Genomic DNA, 17,542 nt, shown 5'->3' with positions numbered 1-17,542 from the left:
TCACAGGGTAAATCCCACACAATTGTGGGTGTCGGCGATTCTCCGCTCCATTAATTACAGGACCAAAAGCAAATATAATCCAGCCGAAAAGGGCTATGCAGTCGTCGGTAGGTTATCCAGTGTACATAATCCACACGGTCCTCGTCTAGGGCCCCTCGGGTGAAAGCGCCATGGTAAGCAGCCCAGCCTGGATAAGCACTCTAGCTGGTACGAGGAAACGTTGGTGATGCTGGTCACTGTAGAACGGCAGCCGCACGATACACTATACACAAATAGACTATTACTGACTTAATAGAATCGGTCGAACTCGACGGTACAGCGTTAAACTCTGACACTTCAGTTATTAATTTGCACGCGGTCTCAATGCTCTATTTGGGGCCAAACAGGCCATACTTCACCGCACGTTGTATCGTGGGTGAGGCTTCAACTTATTGGGTAACTCTACTTCTGTATTCACCTGCGCCGTATTTATACGTTAGGTGAACAAACTAGTACCAGCTTTATTCCTGTCTCATATCCTTGCACGGAACCGTTCATGTCCAGGCAAGTCCCCGGCGGTGACTTTGAACCAGACCTTGGAGGTATGGCCATGGCGCTTGGTGGACCGCTGTCCAATAGGAGAATGAAATATTATGGTCTGTACTAGGCTAAAGGGATATTCCGTGTATATGTACAAGGAATATACAATGGATATCAAACGATATACAAATATTATGCAATATATATCAATCAATAAATATATATATTCGGTTTAATCTGATCCTTCGTAACACACACAGTAGGCTACTCAGTGTGTGGTTTCGCAATGCGTGCGCACGCGTGTGTTTGTGTGCTGTGTGATTGTGATACCTTGTTACATGTTAATTTTTGGTATCGACCCACCTGGAGAAAAATGCACGAGCCGCCACTGAATAGAGCAATAGGCTACTGTGTTGGCACAGGTTGAATGAAAGTGATGGTTAGCAGAGAAGACATGGTCAGATGACTGGTCAGGCTTGAGGACAGGAGAGAGTTCCACTTTAACCACTCTCAGGTGGGTTTTATTCATCAGGGAAATGGTGGGTGTGTGTGTTTGTTTGTTTGAAATATTTCTCAATAATATGGATACAACTCATATGAATAATCTCTGTCCTAAATGCAAATAATTGTTATAGAATAATAGGCAAATTAAATAGACTTTAAATGTCTTCTATCAAAATAAATACAATCAATCAATCCAAAGGGATCATTCATTCATCTCAGTCTATCTGAACATTATATTATGTTCATAATATTCATGATATTCCAGTCCATTCCTCTATCATGAAATACAGCATTATCAGTCCTCAAAGTACAAAACAATAGAGCGCATGGCCATTAGGCCGAAGCCTTGGGTGACGTCACTATTTTTCACGTCGCTTGTCAAACAAAAGGAATTCCCATTCTAAGCGCACTCAACCATCCCGTGGATTCGCTCAGTCCAGAGACTGATTGCCGACAGGTAAGGTGAAAAGCAATCGGTTTAGGTACTGGAAGCACTGGTGTTTACAAACCTGGTCCGTTATTTCCATCAACCAACGTTTATGTTACAGCCCTTTACCCTTAGACCTCAGGGGTCATAACAACGAACGGCTGCCTCTCTGATCGCTCCGTCGAGACTGTGCTTTCTTTTGTTAATTTTTATAGTATTAAGAGTTTTATTTGCACCTACTGTTGGTGCATTATATGTGTATGACCGTCAGTCAATCATTGACATTGGATTAAAGAAAACTTACCGATTGGATTGCTCTCTGGATCGGATTGCCGAACAACAACAATGGCCCGCTGAGATCCTTTGTTGTGGCCATGGCCAAAGCCAGGAGACGCCACGACGAAGAGGGAAGAGAGCCGGAGTCCGGAACAGACTGAGGTCCAAACGACACAGAACCACATTGCCCAGCATATTGTTGGCCAATGTGCAATCGATAGGGAATAAACTGGACGACATCAGAGCACGGATCCAATTCCAGAGGGACATTCGGGATTGTAACGTCCTCTGTTTCACAGAAACTTGGCTGAGTCCAGATGTCCCGAATCACGCAATAGAACCGGCAGACCACTTCTTCGTCCTCCGCAAGGACCGGACGGCAGAAGAGTCACTAAAGAAGAAAGGAGGCGGCATTGCCTTCATGATAAACAAGGAGTGGTGCGATGTAGTCAACGCAAAGGAACTGTCTAACCACTGCTCCCCAGACCTGGAGTTTATCACGATAAAATGTCGACCCTTCTTCCTCCCAAGAGAGTTAACGTCCATCATCCTCATCGGAGTGTACATTCCACCACACGCGAACACTGGGGTCGCACTTTCAAAACTTCACGACGAGGTAAACAAACTCCAGACAGCTAATGTTGACACTGCCATTTTGGTTCTGGGTGATTTCAACAGCGCGTGTCTTAAAAAGGTGTTGCCGAATTTCTATCAGCATGTGACCTGTCCCACCAGAGGCGAGAACATATTAGACCATGTATACTCGCAATTTAAGAATGGGTACAAGTCACAGGCTCTTAGTCCATTCGGTAAAAGCGATCACGCCGCCATCTTTCTTTTGCCAAAGTACAAACAAAGTCTCAAGCGAACGCCGGTGGTCTCGCGAGAGGTTAAGCGTTGGGCCGTGACGTCAGAGGAGTCACTCCAAGCTGCACTTGAATGCACAGACTGGAGTGTATTCCGTGATAACACAGCCAATATTAACGAATACACCGAAACGGTAATTGACTATGTCTGAAACAATCCCCTCCACCAAAATTAAAATCTACCCAAATCAAAAGCCCTGGGTAGACAAATCCGTCCGTGAGGCTCTGAAAGTGCGCACATCAGCATACAACACCGGGCTGGTGACAGGCAACATGGAAGAACACAAGATGGCAAGATACAACGTCAGGAGAGCAGTAATAGAGGCAAAACGGCATTACAGGGATAAAGTTGAACTTCAGTTTGAACAGGCTGACTCTAGAGGCATGTGGCAGGGCCTCAGAACAATGACAGACTACAAAGGCACCCCCCTCAAACTGAACAGTGACATCTCCTTAGCAAATGATCTCAATTCCTTCTATGCGAGGTTTGAGGCTGTGAATAACAACACCAGCCTACAAACCACGGCAATGGGGGGGGGGGGGGTCTGCTGATGGAGACTCAGTGTTCAGGGTAACAGAGCATGAGGTGAGACGGATCTTTAAAAAAGTGAATATCAGGAAGGCAGCAGGACCGGACGGCATCCCCGGCCGCATCCTAAAAGTCTGTGCCGACCAACTGGCCCCGGTATTCACTGACATCTTCAACCTGTCCTTGGAACAGGCTGTCATCCCCACCTGTCTGAAGAAGTCCACCATCATCCCTGTACCCAAAAAATCTACGCCCGCTTGCCTCAACGACTACCGCCCTGTAGCCCTCACCTCCATAGCCATGAAGTGCTTTGAGAAGCTAGTGAAGGGCTACATCTGTTCCTCCCTCCCCATCAACCTGGACCCTCTGCAATTTGCATATCGCCCCAACAGGTCCACGGAGGACGCCATAGCCCATGTGCTGCACACAGCAGCATCACACCTGGACAAGAGGCAGGGGAACTATGTGAGAATGCTGTTCATCGACTACAGCTCAGCATTCAATAACATAGTCCCCTCCAAACTCATAGCCAAGCTCAGGGACCTGGGCTTGAACTATGACCTCTGCCAGTGGGTCTTGGACTTCCTGACGGGCAGACCCCAAGTGGTAAGAGCCGGCAACTGCACCTCCTCATCCATCACGCTCAACATAGGGGCCCCCCAGGGCTGTGTTCTGAGCCCCCTCCTCTACTCCCTGTACACACATGACTGCGTAGCACAGCGGAACAACAACACCATCATCAAATTTGCTGATGACACAGTAGTGGTGGGCCTGATCTCTGCCAACGACGAAAGGGCCTACCTGGAAGAGGTAGAGAACCTGTCACAGTGGTGTCAGGAGAACTGCCTCTCCCTGAACGTCAGCAAAACAAAAGAGATGATTGTGGACTTCAGGAGGTCGGGGGTCAAGGACTACAGCCCCCTCATTATCGACGGGGCACCGGTTGAGAGAGTGAACAGTTTCAAGTACCTCGGAACCCACATATCCGAGGACTTGACATGGACCACACACATTGACAGTGTTGTGAAGAAGGCACGACAACGCCTCTACTTCCTCAGGCGCCTAAGGAAGTTCCAAGTCAGTCAGAAGATCCTTAGGAACTTCTACTCATGTACAATAGAGAGCATCCTGACCGGCAACATCACCTCCTGGTTTGGGAATAGCACTGCACAAGACCGTAGCAGACTACAAAGAGTGACACGTTCAGCCGAACGCACAATTGGAGGGGGGCTTCCCACCCTCCAGAACATTTACAACAAGCGGTGCAAGGGGAAGGCTAAGAGAATTATTAAGGACTCGAGCCACCCGAACAACTGCCTCTTTGAACTGCTGCGGTCAGGCAAGCGATACCGGAGTCTTAAGGCGAGCACAGAAAGACTCAGAAGAAGCTTCTATCCCCAGGCCATCAGGCTGCTAAACGAACAATAAACACTATGCAACAACCATCAAATGCACACAGCACACACACCCACACGCACACACTCACTCAAACAAACAACACACTGCAGCACCCACTCTCCACACTTTAGATCACACAAACACACTTTACACTTTATATTTATTGATAAAGGATTTGCACTACAACTCGTACACCTACTGTGAATTGTACCTAAATTGCACCTCGTCCCATTTCTGCCTTGCACTATATAGTATTGTATATTAGTACACTGCACAGTATTGTATATTGTATGGTAACTACGTCTATTCTGCATCGAACATTGTACATATGTCTAAACTGAACACTGTGACCTCATTTTTTTACTTCTAATTTTACTATGTTATTTTATTTCATACTTATCTTGTCTTGCACAGTCTCTGGAGCGTAACAGTAAGAAGCATTTTGTATAAAAGTATTCTGTACTTCTGTATGACAAATATTAAAGAAACTTGAAACTTGAAACTTGAGGTACTCGCGTTTCCGAATGATGCACACAATCGGATCAGAGTCTCCATGATGAAGCGGTGAGGTGTGTGGCGACAAGCCAGGTGAGTTCCAGAGTGCATCTCCTGGCCTGATAAGCATCTGCTCCCTGTCAGGTACGAGTGGACATCAGTGGACACAGTGGAGTGTCCTCCTTCTTCTCCGTCATGTCTGGAAGGGGAATCAGCCAAGAAACAGGCTGAGTGTAGGTCCAGTTCAAGTTCAAGTTCAAGTTCAAGTTTCTTTATTAGTTGTCATACAGAAGTACAGAATACTTTTATATAAAATGCTTCTTTCTGTTTTGCTCCAGAGATTGTGCTAGATACAAATAGATAAGTATAAAATAATAATAATGCAGGACCTGTTGCAGAGGTCTTTATTCGGCATGCAACGACACTCAATGTTTTAGTGGTACACACAGCGGTTAGTTTAGCACACACACCGGAACACACATGCATGCATTGTCTCTTTTAGGATCGCCGATGCGATTCGTCTCTGCGATAAACCCATCCCGTCATCCTTCACCCCCAAGGGCAGCCGGGAGCAGACAGGCGTCAACGTGAGCCGCGCCAGGGGACCAATCCAAGTGCACCTGTCTGTCTTCGTCAAGGACACCACAGCGTTAGCGATCTGTTGTTGTGCATGTTTTTCCATTGGGTTTATCTTATCGGGGGGGAAACCCTTGCAAGCACGGGGAGAACATGCAAACTCCACACAGAAAGGCCTGGGAGATACCCCACCTGGGTACCTGGCATCATGGAAACCTGGTCCCCAAGCGGGAATCGAACCCTGGACCTTCTTGCTGTGAGGCGACAGTGTTAACCACTACACCACTGTGCCGCCTGTATAGTATAGTATAGTAAATAAGTATAGTAAGTATAAAATAGAAATCAAGTACGTAGACAAAGTGTTCAATATATAGATATATACAATGTACAATGCAGAGTAGAAAAGTAACTGAGTTACAATACAATATACTATATACTATACAGTACAATGCAGAAATGGGATGAGGTACAATTTAGGTACAATTTACAGTAAGGTGTAATCAGGTATGGGTTGTGGTGCAAATTCTTTACCAATAAATATAAAGTGTGTTTAGGTGTCTAAAGTGGGTAAAGTGGGTGCTGCAGTGAGTTGTTTGCTTAAAGTGAGTGTGTGCGTGTGGATGTGTGTGCTGTGAGTGCATTTGATGGTTGTTACATAGTGTTATTGTCATTTAGCATTCTGATGGCCTGAGGATAGAAGCTTTTTCTGAGTCTCTCTGTGCTTGCCATGAGACTCCGGTATCGCTTGCGTGACCGCAGCAGTTCAAAGAGGCAGTTGTTTGGGTGGTTGGGTAGTTCTGGACCTGGACCTCGGCTGACCTCACACAACCATCAAGCCAGCTACTGTCCTGGTAACCTGCCCAACTGGCCAAAGAGCGAGGAAATTGGGGTCCATTATCATGACGACTGTCCTGATCTCCATGTTTTTAGTCTCTCTTTCCCATTAGCATCGTCTTTGGAGACTTGGCAGATAATCACGCACAAACCTGGAGCAGAAGTGGTCTGCCAGTAATTAGCTATGCTTCCACCTACGATGACCGATGAGAGCACTGTTGGCATATATCGCCTGGGGAAGAGAAGAATTGCGCCGCCCCAAAAATCAATCAATACCGTCCTGAGAACCGGTTCAGCCACAGCTTGACCACAGACCACTTGGAGAGAACTCTTCACTGATTTGATCTCCCGCTCCCATGCTCCCCCGAAGTGGGGGGCATCTGGAGGCTTGAACCTGAATGTCACTTGTTGATTGGAGAGTTGCTCTTTAAGAAGGGGCTCCATTGCCTTAATAAATCTCTCTGAGGTCTGGGCTTTTGGGAAATTCTGAACCCCCCCTTTCTGGGCCCTTTAGGAGGATTTTCAATTATAATTTTTTTTACATAATATGAAAGTAGGCTACAGGTTCATACCTTCAAAATAAGCCAGTAAAGAATACCTTTTTCAGATTTTGGTAAAACATTCATGCTCTATTTTCCACATTTTGCTTATTAACCTGTTAAGCCTTAGCCATATTTTCTGAATAATCGCTTACAAGTACATACCTAAGTAAATGGAGGATTGCTCCACTTCTACAAGGTCGATTAGCATGTTCTTGGTATCTAGGGACATCTATGGAGCTCAGGGAATGTATTCCCAGTGTCAGAAATATTGTGTCTGTTACATGCTTGAGTAAATTGTAATGAACCAAAAGAGAATATCAATTATTAAGACAGAGGAGACCATGGGCTTTCAATGGACATCGACATTTCATAAAACTACACTACCCAGCTAACACCAGCCTCTGTGAAAGCTGCTCAAAATATTCTTTGCTAAAAATTCGGATGTTATTTTTGTGATTATATCTCACATGTCGAACAAACCTGAACGTTACTACCATAAAATAGAACGTAGTTTGTTTCTTTACGCTTCTGTGAATGTCTAGAAAAGAAACGCATCTCAATCTGATGAAAAATGGCATAGCTATTTACACTATAAAAATGTAACTGTACTTACAGTAGATTTCATTCATGGTCCTTGGTGCCATGTTACGGGCGCCTGGTGGTACTAAATCCAGATTGAACTGACATTATGAGAATGCTGTTCATCGACTACAGCTCAGCATTCAATACCATAGTCCCCTCCAAACTCATAGCCAAGCTCAGGGACCTGGGCTTGAACTATGACCTCTGCCAGTGGGTCTTGGACTTCCTGACGGGCAGACCCCAGGTGGTAAGAGCAGGCAACTGCACCTCCTCATCCATCATGCTCAACATAGGGGCCCCCCAGGGCTGTGTTCTGAGCCCCCTCCTCTACTCCCTGTACACACATGACTGCGTGGCACAGCGGAACAACAACACAATCATCAAATTTGCTGATGACACAGTAGTGGTGGGCCTGATCTCTGCCAACGACGAGAGGGCCTACCTGGAAGAGGTAGAGAATCTGTCACAGTGGTGTCAGGAGAACTGCCTCTCCCTGAACGTCAGCAAAACAAAAGAGATGATTGTGGACTTCAGGAGGTCGGGGGTCAAGGACTACAGCCCCCTCAGCATCGACGGGGCACCGGTTGAGAGAGTGAACAGTTTCAAGTACCTCGGAGCCCACATATCCGAGGACTTGACATGGACCACACACATTGACAGTGTTGTGAAGAAGGCACGACAACGCCTCTACTTCCTCAGGCGCCTAAGGAAGTTCCAAGTCAGTCAGAAGATCCTTAGGAACTTCTACTCATGTACAATAGAGAGCATCCTGACTGGCAACATCACCTCCTGGTTTGGGAATAGCAATGCACAAGACCGTAGCAGACTACAAAGAGTGACACGTTCAGCCGAACGCACAATTGGAGGGGGGCTTCCCACCCTCCAGAACATTTACAACAAGCGGTGCAGGGGGAAGGCTAAGAGAATCATCAAGGACTCCAGCCACCCGAACAACTGCCTCTTTGAACTGCTGCGGTCAGGCAAGCGATACCGGAGTCTTAAGGCGAGCACAGAAAGACTCAGAAGAAGCTTCTATCCCCAGGCCATCATGCTGCTAAACGAACAATAAACACTATGCAACAACCATCAAATGCACACAGCACACACACACACCCACACGCACACACTCACTTAAACAAACAACACACTGCAGCACCCACTCTCCACACTTTAGATCACACAAACACACTTTATATTTATTGATAAAGGATTTGCACTACAACTCGTACACCTACTGTAAATTGTACCTAAATTGCACCTCATCCCATTTCTGCCTTGCACTATATAGTATTGTATATTAGTACACTGCATAGTATATTGTACATTATATGGTAACTCAGTTACGTCTATTCTGCATCGAACATTGTACATATGTCATTGTCTATACTGAACACTGTGACCTCATTTTTTACTTCTAATTTACATGCTATACTATGTTATTTTATTTCATACTTATCTTGTCTTGCACAGTCTCTGGAGCGTAACAGTAAGAAGCATTTTGTATAAAAGTATTCTGTACTTCTGTATGACAACTATTAAAGAAACTTGAAACTTAGAAAGAGGAGATTTGGCCCGATTCATAGATGTATGACTTGGCCATAATAAGGTAATTTATAGGCCTGATATTCTATAGTCCATATTAATTCACACAATGTGTCCGGATGGCAAAATTCAGTACTGTATCTACAAAAAACCCTGTAAATCATTTTCCCTTTATTAATTTGCTTATATTTTTTGTACACTTTATCTCAAGAAGGTGCTGAATGAGTGTGCATCAGTGGCCATTTTTCACGTCTCGTCAATGTTAGCATGGTGTTATTCACCGTAATTTTTTATTTTTTTTTAAATTTATATTCTCCTTTGGTTCATTATTATTATTATTATTATTATTATTATTATTATTATTATTATTATTATTATTATTATTATTATTATTATTATTATTATTATTATTATTATTATTATTATTATTATTATTATTATTATTATTATTATTATTATTATTATTATTATTATTATTATTATTATTATTATTATTATTATTATTATTATTATTGTTATTATTATTATTATTATTATTTACTCGTAGAAGTAGAAGTGGAGCAATCTTCCAATCTTCCTACATACTTGAGTGTGTACTTTTAGGAACATGTTCTGAAATTATGGCTAGGGCTTAAGAGGTTAAGTTGTGGTAGCCTTTATGTAACAAAACAAAGAGCTGTGGAAAAAAGGCCCAGCAGTTGGCCTGTTTTTTGTTAATATCCTACTATAAAATGAGGAAAACTCTGTCCATTTGTATCCATGTTTCTCCTTAATCTGTTGCTCAATCAATCTGATACTGTATATGGGCCTTGAGCATTGGCATAGGCAGGGACTGACGAAGCAGATTCTTCCATCTACCCAAATTGAAGCCGTTTATAGCTATTTTTGGCAAGTCTGCGTGGCGTATGCGTATTCCAAGCATATGGCAAGTCTGTGGACTAGTTGTGTAGACTAGTTATTAATTGATTGAGGTTTTATTCTGGCTTGCTGCTATGTGATGCATGCAGTGTGCGAACCATAGCATGGTCTTTGGGTGAGCCAAGGAAACGTAATATATTTTTGCGGGGGGGGGGGGGGGGGGCTGGTGCGCCGCGCAGGGAGGAGTCGGACTGTGATCGCAGACGTTACTGTAGCCTTTAGTAGGCCTTGTGTTGTGTATGTATGTATGTGACAAATAAACCTCTTGAATCCTGTCATATATTCAATCAGTTTCAATAACTACAGAACACATAATAGACAACAACTCACTTGTTGATGTAGTTGTGGTCCGGCCGTCTGCACAGCACATTCCATGATAAAAAAAAGTATCCATTTAGTTAGATAGATGATAGATCCAACACTGTCTACAGTATCTCGTGATATCTCTCAGACTCCTGTTCTGATACGACCGCAGCAGGCGCCGGCACGGTCACCGGGCGTGTTCAGAAGTCCCCACCGCAGCAGCAGCAGCAGCAGGTGTAACGGTGTCGCCTGTAGATGATCCCGCCTCCTGCTGCTGTCAAGTCCATTGACTGCTTCACTTTCATCGTGAAACCAAAATTGGTTAGGCTTACTTGTTGCATTTTTCGTTTAGACATTATCCATTCCTGAGTGACCTTATTTACCTGTCAAAACTATCACTGTCAAGTTCAACAAGTCACAGGTTACAACGTGGGTCAAGTTTGATTTGTGCCGTGCGTGCAGGCTGCAGCGCCGCCGCGCTCCGAATGGTAATTGCAAGAATAGCATGCATGTTGCCATAATACGTGTGTGAATTAGTGTGCAAATCATTAATCATACATCCAAAATAGCATACGTTTATTATTATACACGATGATGATACAGAAAATTACAGAAAAATGAGAAATGCATGGCAAAAGTAGCATTTATTTTCAGTAATTTAGAGACCCCCCAAAAAATCACAAATCATGTTTTCAGGGGAGCTGATGTCTGATCTAAGGGAGCCATGGCTGCCCCAGCTCCCCCGTGGATCGCACCCTGGATGCATGCAAGCCGGGGGAAAAGTCCATACATCACTGCTCTTAAAACAGAACCTGTCAGTTTACTGTGTGGATGCTCACTCTTGCCTCACTGCCCACCCACGGTTTGTTGTAAGTGTCGCCTCCTCCTATGTTTGTGTGACTGTGTAACGATGAAATATATTACTTTTCCATAGTTTGTTGGAACGTTTTGTGTGTGGTGACTGGTGAGTGTGTGTGTGTATCTGTATATCTCTCCCCCCACAGTTTGGTTTTGTATTTGTCAGGTTGCAATTAGCGTGGGCTGTTTGTCAAACACGCAGCCGTCAGCGCAGCAGGGATCCACCGGGAATGCTAAACAAAGTGATGTGAGCCGTACAGATTGTGTCCGTGTGCGCGGTGCTCCCCTAGCTCTCTGTATGTGTGATCATGCAAACCCTGTAGAAGTACTAGAGCCGCCCGCTAAACCTTCCAAACCAATTCCACCTTTTAAAGAATGTTTATGTTCTTTTATCACAGTATTGCACTGATTGTCACTTATACCTGTCCCAACAATGACCAAAAAAAAGGTTTTGTAGGTATTCTTAATTGTATTTTAGAGTTAGTCATTTCCTGGAAAACAATTTTTTTGTATCCACTTTTTCTTCTCCTTTTTCTGTTTTTCTCCCATCCCAATTTAGTCGTGCCAATTCACCCCTCCCCTGTCTTGATCGTTGCTCGCATGTGCGAGTGGGGGACTGGTCGGTCGTAGGGAGGGTTGAAGAATCTATTGCATGTCCCCTCCGATACATGCAGAGTCAGCCAGCCACATCTTTCCACCTGCCAGCGCGGACTCTCATTGGCGAGGTGTAACATGTGGGAGGCTCACACTACCCTCGACATCTCCTGTCCTTGCTGTGCAGGCGCCCTGACCGACCTGTAGGAGTCGCTGTTTACAACGACCAGATTACCACCCATCGACTCCCCTCCCGCTGACTCTGCCAATTGAGTCAGTATGACGGCCGGCCCAAGCCGGAGGCAACACTGACAGCCGGATTCGATACCAGTGTCTCTCGCGTTGGTGACGAGCGCAATGTCCGCTGCGCCACCCAGCCGCCATCCTGGAAAACTATTTAAAAAATGTTGAGTCACCCTGTACACAGGGGCGTAGAATTTTTCGTCCATTGAAATGCTTTCTAGAATGACATTTACAGTACATTGTAACTAAGCTAGCACTCTGCCTCTTTAACTAAATTGAAACTTTTTTTTATGTTAGCTTGCTAGAGGACTCAAAGGGAGACTAACCTGTGGTGGCGGTGGAAAAGGAGTTGTGGGCGTATTCAATCCACGGCAGGTGGTCGCTCCAGGGGGAGGGGTTCTGGGCCGTGACACAGCAGAGAGCTGCCCCCAGGTCTTGGTTGGCCCACTCCGACTGCCCATTGGTCTGCGGGTGGTACCCCGAGGAGAGACTGACAGAGGCCCCCAGGGCTTGACAGAAGGCCTTCCAGATCTGGGAGATGAACTGGGGACCTCTGTCGGAAATGATGTCCACCGGGATCCCGTGAAGATGGAAGACATGGACCACCATCAGATCTGTGGTCTCTGAAGCAGAGGGAAGTTTGGGGAGAGCAACGAAATGGACAGCCTTGGAGAATCTGTCAACTATGTTAGTATGACTGTGTTACTGTGTGAGGGGGGAAGCCCGATAATGAAGTCCAGGGTGGTGTGAGACCATGGTCGCCCTGGGACTGGTAGCGGGCGAAGTAGTCCGGCAGGAGATCGGTGGGAGGACTTCCCACGAGCACACACAGTGCAGGCCAGGACAAAGTTGCGGGTATCCTCCCTCATGGTGGACCACCAGAAATGACGCTTCAGCAGGGACAGGGTTTGATCGATCCCAGGATGACAGGCGAACCGGGAGGTGTGGATCCATTGGATGACCTGAGAGCGGACAAAAGCCGGTTAGGAGGGACGTTAGAGGGCATCTGGCTTGATGTTCTTGGAGCCAGGTCTGTAGGTCAAAGTAAAGTTAAAGCGGCCGAAGAACAGCTCCCACCGGGCCTGGCGGGAGGTCAGACGCTTGGCTGTCTGGATGTAGGTGAGGTTCTTGTGGTCAGTCCACACGAGGAACGGAAGTTCGGAACCCTCCAGCCAGTGTCTCCATTCCTCCAAGGCCAGCTTGACCGCCAAGAGTTCCCGGTTCCCAATGTCGTAGTTGACCTCCGCCGAGGACAGGCGGCGAGAGAGGAAGGCGCAGGGGTGGAGCTTCTGGTCGGCCGTGGAGCGCTGAGAGAGGACCGCTCCCACACCGGTATTGGAGGCATCCACCTCTACCACAAACTGGCGGGACGTGTCCGGCTGGACGAGGATGGGAGCGGATGTGAAGTGCCTACGCAGTTCGGAGAAGGTGGACTCTGCCTTAGTGGTCCAGGAGAAGGGAATGGAGGGAGAAGTGAGTTGGGTGAGAGGCGTGGCAACCCAGCTGTAGTCCCTGATGAAACGCCGGTAGAAGTTCGCAAACCCGAGGAAACGCTTGAGCTGCTTGATATTTTTATACGGTAGTCTATACAGGGGCGAGGTGAACCATCTTTTTTAGATATGAAAAAGAAACCAGTGCCGACAGGAGAGGAGGGGGTGATAATGCCCGTGGCTAGGGACTCATGGATGTACTTTTGCATGGACTCTCTCGCTGGACGTGAGAGATTGAACAGACGACTAGAGGGGAGAGGGGCTCCCGGGAGCAAGTCAATGGCACAGTCGACATATGATGGGGTGGCAGGGAGAGTACATGCTGTTTACTAAAAACAGCTTCTAAATCATGATAAAGCGGAGGGATAGTGGAGAGGTCAAGGGGTTCATTAGCAACGAGATAATTGGCAACCTCTACTGGGGGGCGAGCGTACTGCAGGCAGGCGGTGTGACAGTGTGGGCTCCAACTAGTGACCGAACAAGTTGGCTAGTTAATGACGGGATGTAGTAGTGTAGTCTTAACCAGGGCTGGCCGAGGACTATTGGTGTATGGGGGGAGAGGATGACGTGGAGCCGGATGATTTCCCTGTGATTACCCGAATGTAATAGGCGGAGCGGTTTGCTGCGGTGAGTCACTCGAGCAAGTAGGCTCCCATTCAGGCCATTGGCGTCGAGGGGTATGGCCAGCGATTCAGTGCCAATTTGGGCTTGGGAGAACAGATTGCCGTCTATGAAGTTTTCGTCGGCAACAGAATCAACTAGGGCGGACAAGGGAAGTGACTGGTCACTCCAACTAAGAGTGGCATCGAATTGCATACTAGGTCGGGGAATGGAGGTACTCTGGCTCGTTAATGTTCCCACTTTCATAGACAAGCCCAAACGTTTTTTGGGCGCACAGGGCCGGTATCCCGGAAGTGGCCCTCCCGGCCATAGTACAGACACGCACCAGACTGGAGTCTTCGGTGCCGCTCGTCGGGGGAGAGGTGAGCCCGACCCAGGTTCATGGGCTCGGGGGCCGAAGAGGACGGGGGAGAGCGCGGAGCGGCACAGGGGAAATAATGTTTGGGGCCAAATCTGGTGGAGTGCACGGATGGGGAAGAACGGGGTGATTCCACCACCGTGGGATGGCTAACACTAGCTCTCTCATGACGGCGCTCGCGGAGATGAGTGTCCAGACTCCTGGCTAGATTAATTAGCTCATCCAAGGAATCCGACGGCTCTCTAGCGGCTAATTCGTCCTTGAGGACATCACTGAGTCCATGTCGGAATATCCCTTTTAACGCTTTATCGTTCCACCCGGAGTCGGCAGCCAGGATACGGAATTTAATGGAGTATTCGCTAACACTGCGGTGGCCCTGATGGATGGCTAAAAGTTCAGCGGACCCATCGGTACCACCGAGGGGATGGTAAAAAACGTTTCGCATCTCAGCAGTAAAATCGACAAAAGATTAACAGAGGGGTGACCCACTATGACAGAGCGCTGATGCACACGCTAACGCATCTCCTTTGAGCAGGCCCATCAGATAAGAGATTTTAGATTTATCACTTCGGTAGGTGATAAAAACGAGTGCACATTGAGTGTCCAATTATCTAGCAGTCACCGTCAATGTGTCAACTAGATGTCCCCATTGGAAGGGCGTAGGCGAACGACTGATAATAGGAACCAAAGGAAACAATTCCGACTTTGCAGGAATCGTGATTTATTCGGACTCCATGTCCAAACATTCAGTCATTTAGACAACTGTATTGCCGTTATCACCAGGTGGCCAATTAGCCAGCAGTTAGCTGGTAGCTAGCAGTCAGTAGCAGCCTAGTCGTAGCATTTAGCAGCAGCAGATAGTAGGTAGTATTTAGCATAGGCCAGCTAGCAGCAGTTGATAGCCAGTTAACAGCCAGCATTTAGCATTGGTCAGCAGTTGGCAGTACAGTCAGTAGCTCACTTAATAGTAGCGGTAGCATACAGTCAGTCGATACAGTCAGCATTTAGCAACAGTCCAGCAACAGTCAGTAGTTAGTAGATTATTTACCTATACAAAAAAAGGGAAATAAAAACGGCATTGAATTAGCTACTGGTTATACATGTAAGAAGATAATTGTGGATATAAACGGTGCATACAATGCAACGTACCATTAGCCAGTCAGTTCGCCCACAGGGCTTTTCACCTTACAGGCATAGGACCAAGAGTGTCATTTAAATAGCGCGTTGCGCCGGCGCAGAGGCAGCATACCTGTCCAGGGTCAGAAACGCACGTTCCAAAGTGTGTCCACTAGGCGGCACCAGGCAATAACTAATGCTTGCAATAAATGTCACTTATGAGAATAATAATAATGAACCCTTTGTGGGAAAACGTCGTATAATTCTCCATTGAGAAAGAAAAGAGCAACACTTTGTGACGTCCCTGTCATAACGTTCGGGTGCTGGAACGTGAGGCTCCCTATATGGAGACTGGGGTGGGGCTGGTGGTTCGGGGGCAGGTGCCGGTGTATGGCCCTGGGCTGGCGAGGCAGAGAGGTGAGTGGCTATCAGACCTAATTAGTTATCTTGGTAAGCGGAGCTGGCAGCGAGTGCTTGGAGTGAGGCAGAAAGCTCCTGGAGCATGTGTGTGTGTTGGTTTACCAGTCCTCCTTGGTTGGTGAGGGCACACTGGAGCCGATCCATTTCTCCTGAGTCCTGTGGTGCTGGGTCCGTCATTGGTCCGAGTGTTCTGTTAGGGTGGCGTCTAGGTTGGAACCCAATAGCAGAACACAAGGCACAGGAGAATGATGCGGTTTAGGGTGTTTAATTAGGTACCAGGCATTGACAAGGCAGATGTACAGAGGAAGGTCACTCCATGTGATCCCAAGCTACGTCCAGGCGGGTGACGTCCAGGGACGTGCACAGGACTTTAGAGGGGCAGGTGCTCAAAGGCTGAAAAGGGCACAACACTTGTGTGTATATATTAAGCGAGCGCGCGTAGTGCGCGAGCACGATTTTTAAGGGCCCTTTTCGGGCGGGGGGCCCCCTTTTTATGCTTTTTGGGGGGTTTTGGTGATCAAATATTGAATATTGAACTATAATAATCAGTGCAGGAGCTCACTTATCCTTGAAAGACACTTTTATCACTGACTTAAAAGGCCCATACATCTCCATAAATGTTCAGGGGGGAGGGAATAAGTGCTTACCCTACAGACCCCAAGAAGTGCTGTATATTCTGTATTGTTTAATATAAATGCATTTTTTATTCCAATCCCGATTTGTATTTGAGATTCCCAAATCCCATTGGACTTGACTTCTTTGTGTCCCTCAATGAGTGTAATACCAGCATTCAACAGCGGTTTCTATCATGATCATCATCACCACCCACGCTATGCATAAAATATATAGGTCCGCGGAGAGGCATGCTGAGGAGGCCGTGCAAACTGCAATGGAATATGGGGCATCTCTCTCTCTTTACCTAATATTTTTATTCTATCCTGACATTTTTCAGTTGGAAGGGCAGTCTATATGCGTAACAGTAAAAAAAAGAAAAAAAATGTTCAAAAAGGGCACTTTTTTGATGAGGCTAAAAAAGGCAGGTGCTCAGGCACCCCTTGGCCTTTATGTGTGCACGTGCCTGGTGACGTCCATGGGTGGGGGGTAGGCCGGGGGTGTGCCATCCTACACACAGAGAGAGAGCAAGTTTAGAACAAGGCAGGTTCAGAGACAGTGGAAGCATACATGTTAGTACCATGGTAGGTGAAGCAACACTTGGACGAGGAGTGGCAGGAGTGCAGGCCTCATATCCAGGCTCGGTGATGACGTGATGAGTCTCAGGTGTGTAGGATGACCCAGGTAGACAGCGTGAGGATGAGGAGACAAGAACCAGCCCATATAAGGGTGTGGATACCTGCTGCCAGACATGGAGAGAGGGAGACCCTGGCTGTGGCTGTAACAGAGAGTAAAAATAACATAAAATAAGTAGGGCTAAAACTAGTCAAATCAACAAAAGGCTCTATTAAATCATTGTAGTGAACAGACGGTAAACAAGCAAACAGGCAGTTACCTAGCAAGAGACATTTCCTGCTAT

This window comes from Notolepis coatsorum (genome assembly GCF_963971535.1).
Source record: "Notolepis coatsorum genome assembly, chromosome: 8".
NCBI classification, from domain to species: Eukaryota; Metazoa; Chordata; class Actinopteri; order Aulopiformes; family Paralepididae; genus Notolepis; species Notolepis coatsorum.
The sequence above is the reverse complement of the archived record's forward strand: the minus strand, read 5'-3'. Positions refer to the sequence as shown.